The sequence below is a fragment of the Mus musculus genome, chromosome 18 (genome assembly GCF_000001635.26).
Source record: "Mus musculus strain C57BL/6J chromosome 18, GRCm38.p6 C57BL/6J".
Lineage (NCBI taxonomy): Eukaryota > Metazoa > Chordata > Mammalia > Rodentia > Muridae > Mus > Mus musculus.
In genome coordinates, this window is record NC_000084.6 from 26,014,767 (window position 1) to 26,031,246 (window position 16,480).

A 16,480-nucleotide genomic window follows, 5' to 3' on the forward strand; every position below is an offset into this window, starting at 1 on the left:
TCATCTTTTTGTTTCCACCTACGCCTGTGACTATCACCAGCCATGCACATGGCAGTATCTCTGTCCAGACCCTAGTATTAGATTGTAGTCACAATCAGGCTGGACATTTGTCACTCAATGTCCTGATCTGTCTTCAGAGAGGTGCATGCTGTCCAAGAGCTGACAGAGTACTAGGCAGGCTTTTAACTTCTGTCAATGCTGAGGCACTCATGACTACATCACACGCATAATGATCACGTGGGTCAGACTCATCTCTTTTAGCATCCGTCGTTCTTTGCCTAGCTACTAGAATGCCTGTGCAGATAATGCTAGGAAGACTGGAGCTGCGGACCACGGTGATAACAGAAATAACTCAGTGCCAGCAAGCAGGAGTGAAGTGCATTTCAGACCCCAGACTTAGAAATTCTCTCCTTTAGCTTCCTCCCTTCCTCACTACCTTTGCTTCTGTGGCTGGGTGGACTCAGCTTTACTCATGGACCCGAATAAAGCTTTTCAGAGTCTACTTATGTTCCCAGACGCAGCCACCAGGGGGCAGTGGAGCTCACTGCAGCACCAGGAGCAGCCTTTAGTTGAAACTTCCGAGGCAGGGGAACCATTCTTTGAGTCCCCAGACTTCTCTCAGAATGGGAGGCTTGTGCCTTGGTTTCAGGTCAGCCAGTTTCCATAATCCCCTAGAAACCACACAGCCTCTACAAGCTTAACAGCGCTGCTGTGCTCTGCATTTTCACGTGTTGGGTTGGCATGGGCAGCCCAGAGAGGTTGAATCACCGAACTGAAACCACACAGCTATGAAAGTGACATAGCTCTCGACAGGGTTATGTAATCTCATGGAACCTTCTTAATGCTTCATCTCAAGTAGCCCCGTTCTCCCTTGGGAAGGATGCTCCATTCCTGATCCCTACCCTCACCTTTGTCAGAATCTCTTGGGGGAAAGACATTCATGCTTGGAATTTGACGGCTTGAAGAAGCTCTCAGGTGATTCTGCAAATATTTACCAAGTGAACAGGAATGCCGTTCTGATGGGAAAACCTGACCTGAGTCATCTCATGACGTGCATTTCCTTTTGTCTCCCTTTACTACCTGCTGCCTCCTGGATTCGGCAAAAATTGCAGCTTCCAAACCACTCTGGAGCTGAGGACTGGCTGCATCAGGATTCTCTTCCCTTCCATTGAGCTACCCTCCTTCCAGAGGCAGAGCAGGCTAACCTGAGTGGAAGAATCAGTCTGTGTAATGAGGATATAAGTTGGGTCTGCAGTGTCTAAAGCCAGGCACACAGGAACTGAAAGCAGGGCCCTTGGTGCCAGCATCACTACCTCATCTTTTGATCCAGACACAGGATGGAAGTCTCAGGGAAGAGTGTTCCTTTTAACCAAAACATTATTTTCATTTTAAATTCTGTCTCTATGTCTATGTCTCTGTCTCTGTCTCTCTCTCGCTTACAGATCCTCTGCAATTCAATCTTAACACCAAGCCTACTGTCCAGCCTAGGAGAAAATGTTCTGAGAGACAGAGCTGCTGGGTGCTAGGGCAGGTGTTTGAAGGATTCTTTGCTGTACTGTGGGTACCTGTCTCAGGGGTGAGTAGTGTCAGAAAGAGCATGAGTTTCTTTCTTTTGGATTATGATGACTATATAGATGCAGGCAAAATATTCATGAACTAAGGAAAAATGTGAAGGAAAATTTAAAAAGCAGAGATTCTTGGTACCTGGCTTTCTGCACTTCTCCATAAACATGGCAGTGATGTACAGTGACATTGAACTTCAGTGACGTCTCATGGTGGGCCATGCCTGATCTCCCCTCATTCACTTTGTGATCTCATTATCATATGTCTCCTAGGAAGGAAGTGATGTTAAAAACTGAAGAAGAAACAAAAGCTGGGAGAGTAGAGTGAAGGTCTAGGGTAACATTCTGTCTGATAGAGGAAGAACCCACATCAGTATTCTCTAGGTCAGAACTAAGGGTTTTCCAGCTACATTCAAAAGAATCGTTAGAGTCATGGAGCCACATGCAAACACAGCACAGACATGCAACAACACATGGCCAGAGAGACACTGAGCTCACCTGCAGACACAGCACATGGTCAGAGAGGGAGCTTGCTCACATGCGGATACCATGAAAACATTGAACAAACACATGCTCAGACACATAGGGATCCCATATAATTGCAGGGCAATCAGTGAACTCAGGTACAGAATCCACAACTGCAGAGATCCATAATCATGCTGTGAACTTAGAAATATATCAGTGGCATACAGAGAACACACACACACACACACACACACACAGAGAGAGAGAGAGAGGGAGAGAGAGGGAGAGAGAGAGAGAGAGAGAGAGAGAGAGAGAGAGAATAGTCAAGTATATATAGAGACAAACACACATGTATATATGTATCTTACACAGCACAAATACACATAATAAAATGTACATGGTCACACACACATGCACACACTTATGAAAGCACAGAAAGCACAAACAAACAAACACACTATAGATTTATACCTAGAACTCACATGCTTTCTATATACACACCAGAGGCAGGTGCATACACACACGTACACAGAAATGTAGAGCATAGACGTACAGAGACACTCACCTACATAGCATTTAGGTGAACACAGAGACATTGAGATTTTAATGAGAAAATGTTTTTTTTTCTCTTGATTCAGTATGTTTGTGGAGATACTTTTATTCTTTTAAAGCCTATATAGTATTCAATTCCGAAGTTCTATCATAGTATCATAGTGTGTCTAATCAAGTCCTGGTGATGGTTAGGCAAACTTATTTAAAGCATTTGAACTTCGTAACAGTGACAACATGTGAAGGAACTGGGATCACCTTGTTGAAGGGACCCTGCAATCTGTCCTCTTACCTTCACAGCAGCCCTTTTGTGGTCTCAGTTTGGAGTTGCAATCCTTGGATTCTGAAATCTTTGGTAGTTCTAACTGGCAGGGCCAGGAAACAGAATTAGAATGGTCTGAATTTACCCTATATGAACATAAGTGTGCAAACATGTTCCTACTGTGAAAATCTTAGACAAGTCCAAGTCCAGAGGTTTCTGCAGCCTCCATTGCACCTATGGAGGAGGTGGCTTTGTCTCTCTGTATCCGTGCTCAGATGCCCCATTGCCTCTCAACTTTGCCAGAACATGTGTCCTCACATTGTATCAGTAAGAGCTGGACAGAGAATTTGATGGGCAAGTTCAGGGAAGGCTTGGTGACGGGAAAACAGCAAAAGACAATCAAGTTTGTCTTAGCAGGCTTCTGCTTTCTTAAGAAGAGTGGAACCACACCAGCCATCTTATTGGAGCTTTTATCCAACTGAGTTGCATGCAGAAGGTTCCCAACTTACTCATTACGAGAACAGTATTTGCTGAGGCTCAGAACTTGGAAGTATGGTCTCCCATGGACACAGATAGGCACAGTTTAGTCTTAGAGAAGTGCCTTCACTTGTCTGCCTTCATTGTCATTTAGAATCATCTGCTGGACATGTGGCAGGTGTTATAGGGAGCTACTTCGGAAGCTCCAGATACTTCAGATCTGAAGCTGTGGATGTGGTCAATTTTGCCTTGGCAGGGTCTCAGGATTACTACATCAAGCACATATTAACTAGATCTGATCCAGTCCAAAGTAGTCACTACCAGAGGCTTTGCTCCTGCTGTGTTTTAGGTACAGATATCTCCAGGTATCTTCTCCTTGCTTTCTGACAGTGGTTGTGACAGGTCCTTGCATTCCCAAGTCATGCTAGAATGATGCAGGCAGCACTGAAGGTAAGACTGGCTCTCTGTCAGTTTTCCCACCTTCCCCTTGCTCTTTGTCAGGAGCTGCCCACCTCAATCTTGCCTGGTCTCCACTGCCACCAGCCAAATTCTTTAGCTCAGTGTGGCATCCTGGAGCTAAGTAGAACCAGGCAACCTTCCAAAGCTCACTCAGCCATTGCAGAGCTGACATCATCAAAAAAGCAGTGATTCCTATCTCAGATTCTACCTTACTAGGCAATTATAAAATCCAGCTTTTTCTTGCTGGGTTCAGATTGGGTTCACATTCTCTGTTGCTTGTAAGTGGACCCCTCAGTAGGGTAGAAGAGAGAGTTGGGGGTGAGAAGCATTCATATGTAAGTGCTCCTTCTAACTCCAGTGTGACCTAAAGATACTCACTGCTTCTGAAAGGGGCATTTTCTGGGCAATCTGAGTGCTGGGGAGGCAGAGAAAAGAGAGTCTCTGAGACTCACTAGCTCACTCCTATCTAGGAAAACCAACAAGTTTCAGGCAAGTGATAGTCCTTGTCTCAGCAGACAGGGGGCAAAGTTTCTGGGAATGACTCCTGAGGTGGAACTCTGGCCTACACATGCACACATACCTGCATATACATTAATACACACATACACACATGCAAACTCTCTCCCACACTCCTTCTCCACAAATGCCTCCATCCAAAGAGCTGTGATGAAGTACACCAGGATAGAACAAATTAGAATAGAATGAAAAGAAGTTGGACAGCATTTTCTCCTAATTTCTGAAAAACAATCTGTCCCACCCTAGTTTGCTATAGAAATATATAAAAATAGTTGTAACATCTGTCTGATCTGTCTGGTCTTGCTCTGTGGGGGACCTGGTGCTCTTTGCTTTTGGAGAGTGATCAAGGTTTGCTCTGTCCATCTGGGGTGCCTGCCGTGGGCAGGGAGTTTCTTGCCTTTTCTTCATGTTGTACACTGTCCTAGACACCCACGAGCCCAGACAGTTCAGGGGACTAGAAAGTATGGAGTTAAAGAGTTTTGGTAAATATAAGAATAACTGCATATTCACATAAATGTCAGCCCCAATTTCTTTTTATAGCCTCTGTATCATCTTCATACATTTTACATATGTTATAAGCACAATGTATTGCCCCTAGTTTTGCTTTAGACAGTTCTCTTTCAACACTATAACAAATAAGAGTGGGATTTTATCTCTTCTTCATTAATGTCATTGCCACCTCTGTTCTTTTTATTTTTCTGCAGTGTTAGTTTCTGCATAGTGAGTCTGGTACCAAATCTTTTCTTCTCTTAAAGCTTTTAATATTTCTTCAAGTAAAGGTCTTCTGACAGGGTGTTTGTTCTCTGTCTTTCTTTGATAAAATGGGTTTCATTAGTATTTTTAAGACATTTTATTTCCCAAGTATGGAATTCTGAATTAAAGCCTTTCTTTCCAATCGGTTAAAATGATATTTCATTTCTTTAGGTTTTTATGGTTTCAGAAAAGAAATTTAAAATGCATAAGTTGGATCTTTGTTTCTCTACAGATGAGGCAAATTTTTTCCCTCTGTCAATTTCGAGGTTTGTCCTTGCTTTTGCCTTTTATTAGCCTAAATATAATGTGTTTTGTTTTAAAAGTTAGTCCTTTTCCTTGCTTTGTGTGATAGTTGTCATTAATTTAGATGCTTCTCCTCCCTTTTCAGTGTCCTGTGATGTGTATGGTCTTCTGTTTTCAGGTATCACAATAGTTTTGCATTCTTCTTTCTCCTTTCCCTGCCTCTTTTCCCTGTCTTACTCATTCTCTTCTCCTCTTCCTATTTTGTTTCCTTTGTTTGCTTAAGTTTGACCCATAGTCATAGCTTCTTTCCTTAACTATGGTGAAAAAAACACAAAAGAGGGATGTTTTTGGTTGTTGGTTCATTTCTAATATTTCCTTGATAAAAATGCCAATCTGATATGCATGGTGTCCAAATTGTCTTTCTAATTTCTTTTCTGGAAGTTTCAAAATCTCTCTCTCTCTCTCTCTCTCTCTCTCTCTCTCTCTCTCTCTCCTCTCTCTCTCCTCTCTGTCTCTTTGTCTCTCTCTGACTATCTCTGTCTCTGTCTGTCTCTCTCTGTGTGTCTCTGTCTGTCTCTGTTTCTGTCTCTGTCTGTCTGTCTGTTTGTCTCTCTGTCCCCCCCACTTGTGGATGTATGCATGGCAGAACCCTATCTATCTATCTATCTATCTATCTATCTATCTATCTATCTATCTATCTATTATTAACTATCTATCTATCTATCTATCTATCTATCATTAACTATCTATCATTATCTATCTATCATCTATCTATCTATCTATCTATCTATCTATCTATCTATCTATCTATCTATCATCTACCTATCACATCTATCTATCATCTATTCATCCATACACTTCTATTGGTGGTGCTATCTCTTTAAAGTGTGTTTTAAATCTTTTGCATATGATTTATAATTTTTGCTGAAAGACATACATTTTGCATAAGATATTTGAGGCTAAGGTTAGTGGTTTATATACTTGAAAAGAATGAGACTTTCCTTCTAGCAAAACCTTGGATTGAAGCTTTGCACAAACCTACCTGGGTATTATGCCAAGTTTTCAATTCATTGTTGGCAGTTACCAAAACGCTTTGCCTGCTTTGACTTCCTCAAGCCCTATAAGATCCCGGGACTTCATTTGCTAACATCTAACACACCATCAGTGTCAGACCTTCCCCCTTTTAACTAGATAGGCTTCCTCATGTTCTCATCCCTCTGCAATCTGTTCCCTCTGTTCAATGATTCTTAGCTTTGTAGTGGAAATCACCACTCTCTTTTCTTTTGTCTGACCTCAGTCTTATAAATGTGCTTGCTGTCTGTGCTTCGGTGTTGAGATTTTCCTACTGCTGCTGCTCTTCTTTTGCAGCTATGTAGTCAAGATTATCTAGAGGAACAGACCCAACTAAGTGAACATACACACATGTATATATATTCATATGAAATAATTTAAGTTAGCTTACATAGCATGTTGAAAATAATAACCACAGCTGTCTCACATCTGAGAGGCTGAAACTCAGTAAGAATTATAGCCAAGTCCTTGCCAGTGTCTGGCAGCATTGTCCCAGATGAACAAGAGCTCCTCTTCTCTTTGATAGACACTTCTGTTTCTTAGATTTGAGATTAGTCCTTTGTCTTGTAGGCTCACATCTCCTGTATGAATCTGTGAATCTTGCAGCATTTTTATTTTGGGGAGGTTGTGAATGATACTCCTGGTTTTCTGACTGCCAACTTGAAACCAGCACAGTTTATGAGGCTGGGTGCCTCAACATACTCAGACTGTTGCCAAAAAAACTGCAGGGTTTCTGGTGAGCCATTGTTTCTCAGTCCTCATATGAAGCCTAGAAACATGCTTAAACATGCTTAAATATCATACAAGAGGGCCTGGGCAGCATCCACAGGGAAAATCACCTCTGGCCAGAGGACAGGCTGAGCCAGCAAGAAGAGAATGACCAGCCTCCTCCCACATTCTTGCTTATATGGGTTGTTACTAGAAGGTGCCTCCCCACATCTGGGGTGGGTTTTCCTACTTCAGTTAAAGCAATCAAGACAATCATATAATCCTAAAAAGCTAATAATTAAACTATCAGTGAACTCAGTTTATATTCCTGGCCCCGCCCTTGGAGTAAGGATTTACTCAGCTCAATATATATGCATGTATATATTCTTTCAATGAAGTCTGATCTGCTAGACAACTTTGCCTAATGCAGCCCAGGCTTAGCCCTAAGAGCAGAGCAGAAACAGCACCAAAGTATGGATAGGCCTTTAGAAGACTGGGGTTTGTCAGACGCGATAGCTTTTAACTATTAACCATGAGGCAATAAGCTGACATTTCTTATACCCTCTTTTCTTTCATCTTAAAGTCTTCTTTTATGAAGAACTTGAGGCAAGGAGAATATGGCTGGGGTTTCACTTCCCCCAGAATGTATCTGCTGTTTCTCTTCTTTCAGGCCTAAATGACAAGTGACACTCCTTTGGGACCTTCACCAGACCCTTCATATCATTACCAGTAAGGTGCGTCTACAGGAACCCAGGACACTTGTACATTCCTACAACATCAGTATCTTCAAGAAATCTCTATTCTGACAAAATTCTGCACGTGGCCTTAACAATTTGATAAAAGTTATTGCTGAGTCCTTGCCAGTGTCTGACAGCATTGTCCCAGGTGAGCAAGAGCTGCTTTTCTCTTTGACAGACACTTGGGTTTACTTAGATTTAGATTAGTCCTTTGTCTTGTAGGCTCCTACCTCCTATGGGTTCGAGAGAAAACATGAATCTGTGGATCCTGCAGCATTCTGTTTCTCTTCTTCTTTTGGTTATGGTAAGAGTAAGGCTCCTTCTGGTTTTCTGACTGTGAAGCTGAAAGCAGAAGTAGAACTGGTCCTAATGCTCCCAAGCCTGAAGCTACTATAATTCCCATTAATAATCAAGTGCTAGGTACATGGCAGTCTGTCCATTTAGAGGACTACTAGACAGCAGTGAAGATGAAGACACCTCACCACACACAGCAGCATGAGCACCGTAGCATAGTGTGGAGTCACCCAAAGGCACGCATGATGGGCAATCCCATGTATATAAAACTATAAAACTTATCTACCCTTTTAAAAACTAGAGGAGCAGTGAGCCTTGCAGAGTCAGAGACTAAAATGAAGAACAAGGAAGAGGGTTTGTCTAAGATATGGGCAATACTGTGTGTGTTCTTATTGTCTATAGATTCTTTTTCTCTTCTTCTTTTGGTCATGGTAGGAGTAAGGAACCTTCTGGTTTAGAATTTCTAAAAATATCTATCTAATGCCCCCTTTCTCTGTGTTATTTTATCAAAACAATTGAAATATTATCTATTAACATAATTTAAAATGTAAGTTGTTAACTTTCTTAGTAGCTACAGAAATTTTTTAAAAAAGCTAAATGAAAACACAACAAATGATAGAAAATGAAGGGATTGCCAAGGAAGCTTGTAAAATAATATGCAAAAGCCCAAGGATATCAATATTGTAGTGGAAGTATGAATTGCCTGGACATATTATAACCCGTTGGCAGGGAGGAGATAACATGAGGACTTAGAATGGATTCCTTCTCACTTTTAATCTTTTTATATTCAGTCTTGGACTCCAGTCTATCAGCTGTTGCTGTCTATATTGAGCTGGATCTTCTTTACTTGGTTCCACTTGTCTGGAAACATCCTTATTGAGCCACCGAAGATGTATCTCCTAGGTGGATTCTGATCCAGCAAGTGGACAGTGGCAATGAAACACCACAATCATTTTCATGAACTCCAGAATGCTCTAGCTCCAGGACAACACACCCTTCCTTAGATATCAGGGGAAGCAATTCTTGGTGTGTCCACCGTATAAAGCAAAATAAGAAGAGAAAGGACCTGAAGCATTTAAGTATAGAAGAATATGAATTTAATGTGAATTAGAAAGAAGAATTTGAAAGCTACTATATTACTTTAAGCTATACTGAAGTATAATTGATGCACATAATTAAATGTATGTAACATATATTGATACACTTGACATTGCACACATATCACCAACACCATAATGACGGGTTTTTTTTTTCTTTCTTGAAATAGATACATTTGATTTCTCAACTATGTGTCATGCACTGTATACAAGGCCCAGAATAACAAAACTCTGTCTCTATTGTCAAGAAATTCAAAACCCAGTGACAGAGATTGACGGTTTTAGGGGTAACAAGAACTCAGTGTTATAAAAACTGTGACTGTGTCATGTTCAGGATGTTGGAAGACGGATCTTCCCAGTCTGCTTTTAAGTGAGGTCCTAATTCTTCGTTTTTGATGATCCTTTCAAAGATGTTAGCATTATAAACACTCTTGATACAATCTCTTCTACAAAGGGCAGGTGACCTTCTTGAGCATTGTAAGCAATTGTCTTTCAAGGCTCAGCTCTTCTCCAATGTCATAATCTGTGGTGTTGATCAGTGCCTCTTAGTTCCCTTTGACTAGGCCTAGAGAAATCAGGAAATGCAGTATTGGCTGTTACTGTGGCTTTTACAATGCTATTCATAAGTTGTCCCTATCTATGAGTTTTCTACCACCACCCATAAAACTGCAATAAGATAAATGGTTATTTTTTAGGATGGACAACATTTTAGGCCTTTTATAGTTCTCGACACATTCTGCTATAGAGATATGAAGATATGCTCATTCCAGTAAACTCAATAACAACAATTTAATGGATGATGAAGAATGTTAAAACATAGAATCTATCAAGATCCAATCTGACAGCAAGAAAGGGGGCAGGAGGAACAACAATAAAAAGAGACAGTGTGCAAGTAAGACAGTAGCTGGCAGCTAGGGTTGCTGAAGGCTATTTTAATGTTATTTAATGATGTGGGTATTTTTATGAAGAAAATGTAGTTGAAGAATAGGAATTACAAGATAATTTAGTTGTATGTATGTTGATGAATGTCATTTAGGTCACATTGGAAAATGTATGGGCTGTTCCTGATGAGCAGTAGAGAGCTCTAAAGACAATCTTGAAGCTCTTCGAGTTTACAATAAACAGAAACAAATGACAATGAAAAGCCAGAATAGGAATGCAATGATAAAGTGGAGTAAGACTTCACAGCATATTAAGGAAAAATAATGAATTCATACATTGGCAGGATATATTGTGACTTCTTTAGAATTAATTTTGTCATTCAAGTACATAATACTGACATTTTTCTTGAGAGATGAGGAGCAAAAAGTGTCCATTACATTTATAACAGTGCTTGGACTTAAAAGTTCTGTAGGGACTTGGCTTATGTACATTCTAGGTGGGCAGTGTGTACATTTTTCTTGTTTGTTGATGAATCTTTTGGGTTAGTTGGCTTGCTGGGGACTATATAATGGGAAAGTTTTCAGCAAAAACTGGGTAAAATGGCTACTCCAGCAGAAGCTTAATTTTTGATAACTAGAACTAGTCATAGGTACTTCATCTACCTTCAAAGGATACTAGTACCACTTGTAACTGAAAGAATTATAGAAGGGAGAACTTTAGGGTGATGGATATTTTTTATTAATTGGTAAATATGCAGTCTCAGTCATTTCACTGCAAAAAAAAAAAAAAAAAAAAAGAGAGAACCAAGGATTCATGTTTGACACTGTGGATCAGCGAAAATCTTCCCTGTTAATGAAATAGCTCCTAAATACGCACTTTCAGAAGTGTTGATCTTAGATGACTTTAGACGGAAAATACAGAATGCAGATATGTACCCTTGAGCATCCAGGCAGACTAAGTTTGTTCACAACAGCATAGATCTACAGTACTGAGCTTGTGTCTGCGTAGCAGTTCTAACACATCGTGTGGATCACCTTTGGAAAAAGTGATAGATACTATCTTGTTTGATTTTTCACTATCATCGATAGAAGTTTTTTAAAGCTGTGGTATAGTCAGGGTATTAATATTCTTGCTGGATCTCTGTCTACTGCCTGCCACATGGTACCATCTCCACAGACTTGTAAGATCATTTGTCATGCAAATCGTAGGAGTATGAGAATTCCAGGGAATGGCATGCCGAGTATTGAGGAACACAAATTCATTGCATCAGGAAATCCACACTTAGAAGCTATGGATACCAAGAAAAGCTTTTAAAGTTTAGAAAAAAAATCAATGAAAAATACAAAAATTGAATCTCTACAGAACTTGTGTTTCTTTTTCTTTCCCCAAAGAAATTTTCACTTCTAGGAACTTAGGGATTTGTTAAGTCGGTTACTAACTAGCTTCTTCCCATACCTATGCAATGCCATATGTAAGAAAATTCAAGCAGGAAAAATTGGTTTGGCTTAAAAATTAAATTCCTCTTTATTATAAGGAAAACAGGAGGTCCCACTATAAATTCCCTCTAAATCAATCCATAAAAGGAACATAACATTACTAACCTTGGGACGCCTTCATTTATGACTGTTTCTTTTATTCTCATCTATGTTTCCATCACCATGTCTAAATGAAGATATCAGTTTCTTTATAACATAGTTCTACTACATATTTAATAATAATATGTTGATGTCCACTTAATAGTTTACAATAAAATCTATCTTCTGAGAATGACAAAAACAAACTTGGAGTCAAAGACTCAAGTAGTAGAACCCACGAGGATGTCAGTAAAGAAAGTGTTCTTCTGGCTCTTCTGGCTGTAACATCACCTGAGCTACATTAAGTGAGCTTGAGATTCTAGGGCCACAGTTTATCTCCTGAACTACCTCTGACTCCCTTGCTGTCTTTGCACCCTGACTCAGGAGAGGCAGCTAATCTTTTCATCATGTAGGAAGCACACTCTCAGAAAACAGCTGCACTTAACTGCTGGATCCAAATGGAGCATGCCACTCTTGGCCTTTGGCAGAAAATGTCTCTGGTTCCCAAAATAAACCTAACCACAGGGTTAAGATTTTCCCATAATTGAAGACTACTGAGAGAAAGCATTGGTGGTGTGAGGGATGATAGACATTTAAACCCACTGTACTCAACAATTTGGGTTTATTTTGTAGTCACATTGGTTATGCAGAGAACACTTGACCTTTGAGGATCCAGACTCCCATGATAAGGTGTTAAGGGGTCATCCAGTCATCCATAGTGTTTGAATCTGTAGTGTTTCCCCAGTGCCCACGTGTTATACGGTTGGTCACTATCCACTGGTTCTGCTGAGAGGTAATGGGACCTAGCAGAAAGATGTTAGGTCAATGAAGCAGATATGGGAGACAGTATAGGCCATTGTGAGGTCAATAAGACTCCCTGCCATGAGTTTCCGCTGTCATGTCCTATGCTATTATAGCTATAAAAAAGAGGGCTGAACACCCAGGAACTGAAACTGGAAGACTAAATAAACTTTGTGCCTTAGGTATTTTGTCACAGTAATGAGAAATCTGCTAACACACACACACACACACAAACACACACACACACTCTCACACACACAGACACATGTGGGGGGGGAAGAGGGGAGAGAGAGAGAGAGAGAGAGAGAGAGAGAGAGAGAGAGAGAGAGTGCAAGTCTGATAGAGACCAGTCAGTGACTCTGGAAACCCCCTATCCCATCCTTCCTTTCCCTGCTTCTATGAGGGTGCATCCTTCAGGAACCCGGTGTGGCCGCATGGGCCAAGATGGTGCCCTGGCCCATTGTCAGGCCCCGTGAAACCCACATGTTTACTGCCTTGCCCGAACATGCGCAGTGAAACTGCATGCGTAAGCTGCCTGCCAAGTTAGATTATTCCTCGTGATCCGGGTCTGTCAGCCTATCTGTGACGAACCTGAGCTAGTGCCTGGAGCATGTGTGATTCTGATTGGATGAGGTGGTGTGGAGTGAGATGAGGTCAGTTGCCGCTACTGTATAAATATAGCCCTTGCCCTAAGTAAAATAAATAAATAAATAAATAAATAAATAAATAAATAAATAAATAAATAAATAAAATGCATAAGCTGCAAGTAAGAAGAAAGCTGCAGAAGCTACGTGAACCCGTCTTGGTGTCTGTGTCGTTTTTGTCTCTGCAGGTCGGAGACTGTGGCGCTGGCCCTGGCATTCCCATACACTGGGGCATAAAACCTTCCCAGGACCAAGGGCCTCTTCTCCCATTGATATCCAACAAAGCCATATGGGGCTACATATGGGGCTGGAAACATGGGTCCCTCCAGGAACCACTCTTTGGTTCATGGCTTAGTTCCTGGGAGATTTGCAGGGTCCGATTGATTGATACTGTTGTTCTCCCTGTTGTTCTCTAACTTCTCCATTGAGGACTCCATGCTAAGTTCAATGGTTGGCTTCAAGGACCCGCCTCTGAATTTTTCAGGCTCTGGCAGAGCCTCTCAAGAGACAGATATATCAGACTTCTGTCAACAAGCGCTTCTTGGCATCTAGCAGTAGTGTCTGGGTTTGGTGTCTGTATATGGGATGGGCCCCCAGGTAGGGCAGTCTCTGGATGGCCTTTCCTTCAGTCTCTGATCCACACTTTGTCTCCATATCCCATGAGTATATTGATTTCCCATCTAAGAAGTAAAGAATCTTTACTTTGGTCTTCCTTCCTCTTGTGGTCTGTGAATTGTATGTTGAGTATTCTGAGCTGTTGGGCTAATATCCACTTATCAGTGATTGTATACCATGTGTGTTCTTTTGTGACTGGTTTACCTCACTCAGGGTGATATTTTCTAATTACATCTATTTTGCTAAGAATTTCATGAATTCATCATTTTAATAGAAGAGTAGTACTCCATTGTATAAATGTACCACATCTTCTGTATCCATTTTTTTTTTTTTTTTTTTTTTTTTTTTTGCTGAAAAACATCTGAGTTCTTTCAAGCTTCTGGCTATTATAAATATGGTTACTATGAACGTAGTGGAGCATGTGTCCTTGTTATATGTTGGAGAATATTTTGGGTATATGACTAGGAGTGGTATAGCTGGGACTTCAGGTAATACTATGTCCACCAGACTGATTTCCAGAGTGGTTGTACCAGCTTGCAACCCCACCAACAATGGAGGAGTGTTCCTCTTTTTACAGATCCTTGCCAGCATTTGCTGTCACCTGAGTTTTTGATCTTAGCAATTCTCACTGGTGTGAGATGGATTCTCAGAGTTGTTTTGATTTGCATTTCCCTGCTGACTAAGGATGTTGAACATTTCTTTAGGTGCTTTTCATCCATTTGGTATTCCTCAGTTGAGAACTCTTTATCTCTGTACCCCATTTTTAATAGGGTTATTTGATTCTCTGGGGTCTAACTTCTCGAGATATTTGTAAATAGCCCTCTATCGAATGTAGGGTTGGTAAAGATCTTTTCCCTATCTCTTGGTTGCTCTTTTGTCCTATTGATAGTGTCCTTTGTCTTACAGAAGCTTTGCAATTTTAAGAGGCCCCATTTGTTGATTCTTGGTCTTAGAGCATAAGCCATTGGTGTTTTGTTCAGGAAAATTTCCCCTGTGCCCATGTATTCAAGGCTCTTCCCTAATTTCTTCTCTATTAGTTTCAGTGTATCTGGTTTTATGTGGAAGTCCTTGATCCACTTGGACTTGAGTTTTGTACAGGGAGATAAGAATGGATCAATTCACATTCTTCTACATGCCGACTGCCAGTTGAACCAGCAACATTTGTTGAAAATGCTGCCTTTTTTCCTTTTGTCCTTTTTTTTGGATGGTTTTAGCTCCTTTATCAAAGATAAAGTGTGTGGGTTCATCTCTGAGTCTTCAACTCAATTCCACTTGGATACCTGCCTGTCACTACTAATACCATGCAGTTTGTAACACAATTGCTCTGTAGCATAGCTTGAAGATAGGGGTGCTGATTCCCCCAGAAATTCTTTTATTGTGAGAATAGTTTTTCAGCTATCCTGGGCTTTTTGTTATTCTAAATGAGTTTGCAAATTGCTCTTTCTAACTCAAGAAATTTTGGAATTTTGATGGGGATTGCATTGAATCTGTAGATTGCTTTTGTCAAGATGGCCATTTTTACTATATTAATCCTGCCAATCCATGAACATGGGAAATGTTTCCATCTTCTGAGATCTTCATTTTCTTTCTTCAGAGACTTGAAGTTCTTGTCATACAGATATGTCACTTGCTTGGTTAGAGTAATACCAAGGTATGTAATATTATTTGTGACTACTGTGAAGGGTGTCATTTCCCTAATTTCTTTCTCAGCCTGTTTATCCTTTGAGTAGAGGAAGATCACTGCTTTGTTTGAGTTTATTATATATCCAGCCACTTTGCTGAAGTTGTTTATCAACTGTAGGAATTTTCTGGTGGAATTTTTGGGGTCACATAAGTATACTATCATATCTTCTGCAAATAGTGATATTTCGACTTCTTACTTTCCAATTTGTATCCCTTTGACCTTCTTTGGTTGTCTAGTTGCTTTAGCTAGACCTTCAAGTACTATACTGAATAGATAAGGATAGATTAGGCAGCCTTGTCTAGTCCCTGATTTTAGTGGGATTGCTTCAGTTTCTTCCCACTTAGTTTGATGTTGGCTACTGATTTTGCTGTATATAGCTTTTACTATGTTTAGGTATGGGCCTTGAAATCCTAATCTTTCCAAGACTTTTATCATGAAGGGGTGTTGAATTTTGTCAAATGCTTTGTCAGCATGTAATGAAATGCTCATTTTTTTCCTTTAAGTTTGTATAGTAGATTATATTGATGGATTTCTGTATATTGAATGATCCCTGCATCGCTGGGATGAAGCCTACTTGATCAAGATGGATGATCATTTTGATGTCTTCTTGGATTTGGTTTTTGAGAATTTTATTGTGTGTTTTTGCATCGATATTAATAAGGGAAATTGGTATGGAGTTCTCTTTCTTTGTTGGATATTTGTGTGGTTTAGGTATGAATATAATTGTAGCTTCATAGAATGAATGGGATAATGTTCTGTTTCTATTTGTGGAATAGTTTGAAGAGTATTGGTATCAGTTCTTCTTTGAAGGTGTGATAGAATTCTACACTTAACCCATCTGGTTCTGGACTTTTCTTTTTTCTTTTTTTTGGGTTGGGAGACTTTTAATGATTGCTTCTATTTCTTTAAGACTTATGGGACTGTTTGGATGGTTCATATGTTCCTGATTTAACTTTGATATTTGGTATCTGTCTAGAAAATTGTCCATTTCATCCAGACTTTTTTGTTGTTTTTGTTTACTATAGGCTTTTGTAGTAGTATCTGAAGAGTTTTTTGATTGCCTTGGTTTCTGTTATGTCTCTCTTTT

At 40.2% G+C, this 16,480-nt stretch overlaps 1 long non-coding RNA gene across 20 annotated transcripts in view; it reads left to right on the forward strand.

Annotated features, from left to right (window-relative positions):
- Gm33228 overlaps positions 1-16,480 on the forward strand; it is a 395,277-nt gene that overhangs the window by 193,488 nt on the left and 185,309 nt on the right. For 16 of the 20 annotated variants that reach the window (XR_877236.3, XR_003952589.1, XR_877240.3 and 13 more), the window contains 2 exons: positions 1,443-1,576; positions 7,736-7,950. This is a non-coding gene — a long non-coding RNA (predicted gene, 33228). The remainder of the gene's footprint in view (positions 1-1,442; positions 1,577-7,735; positions 7,951-16,480) is intronic. The other 4 variants (XR_877247.2, XR_877246.2, XR_877248.2 and 1 more) reach the window with 2 other exon arrangements.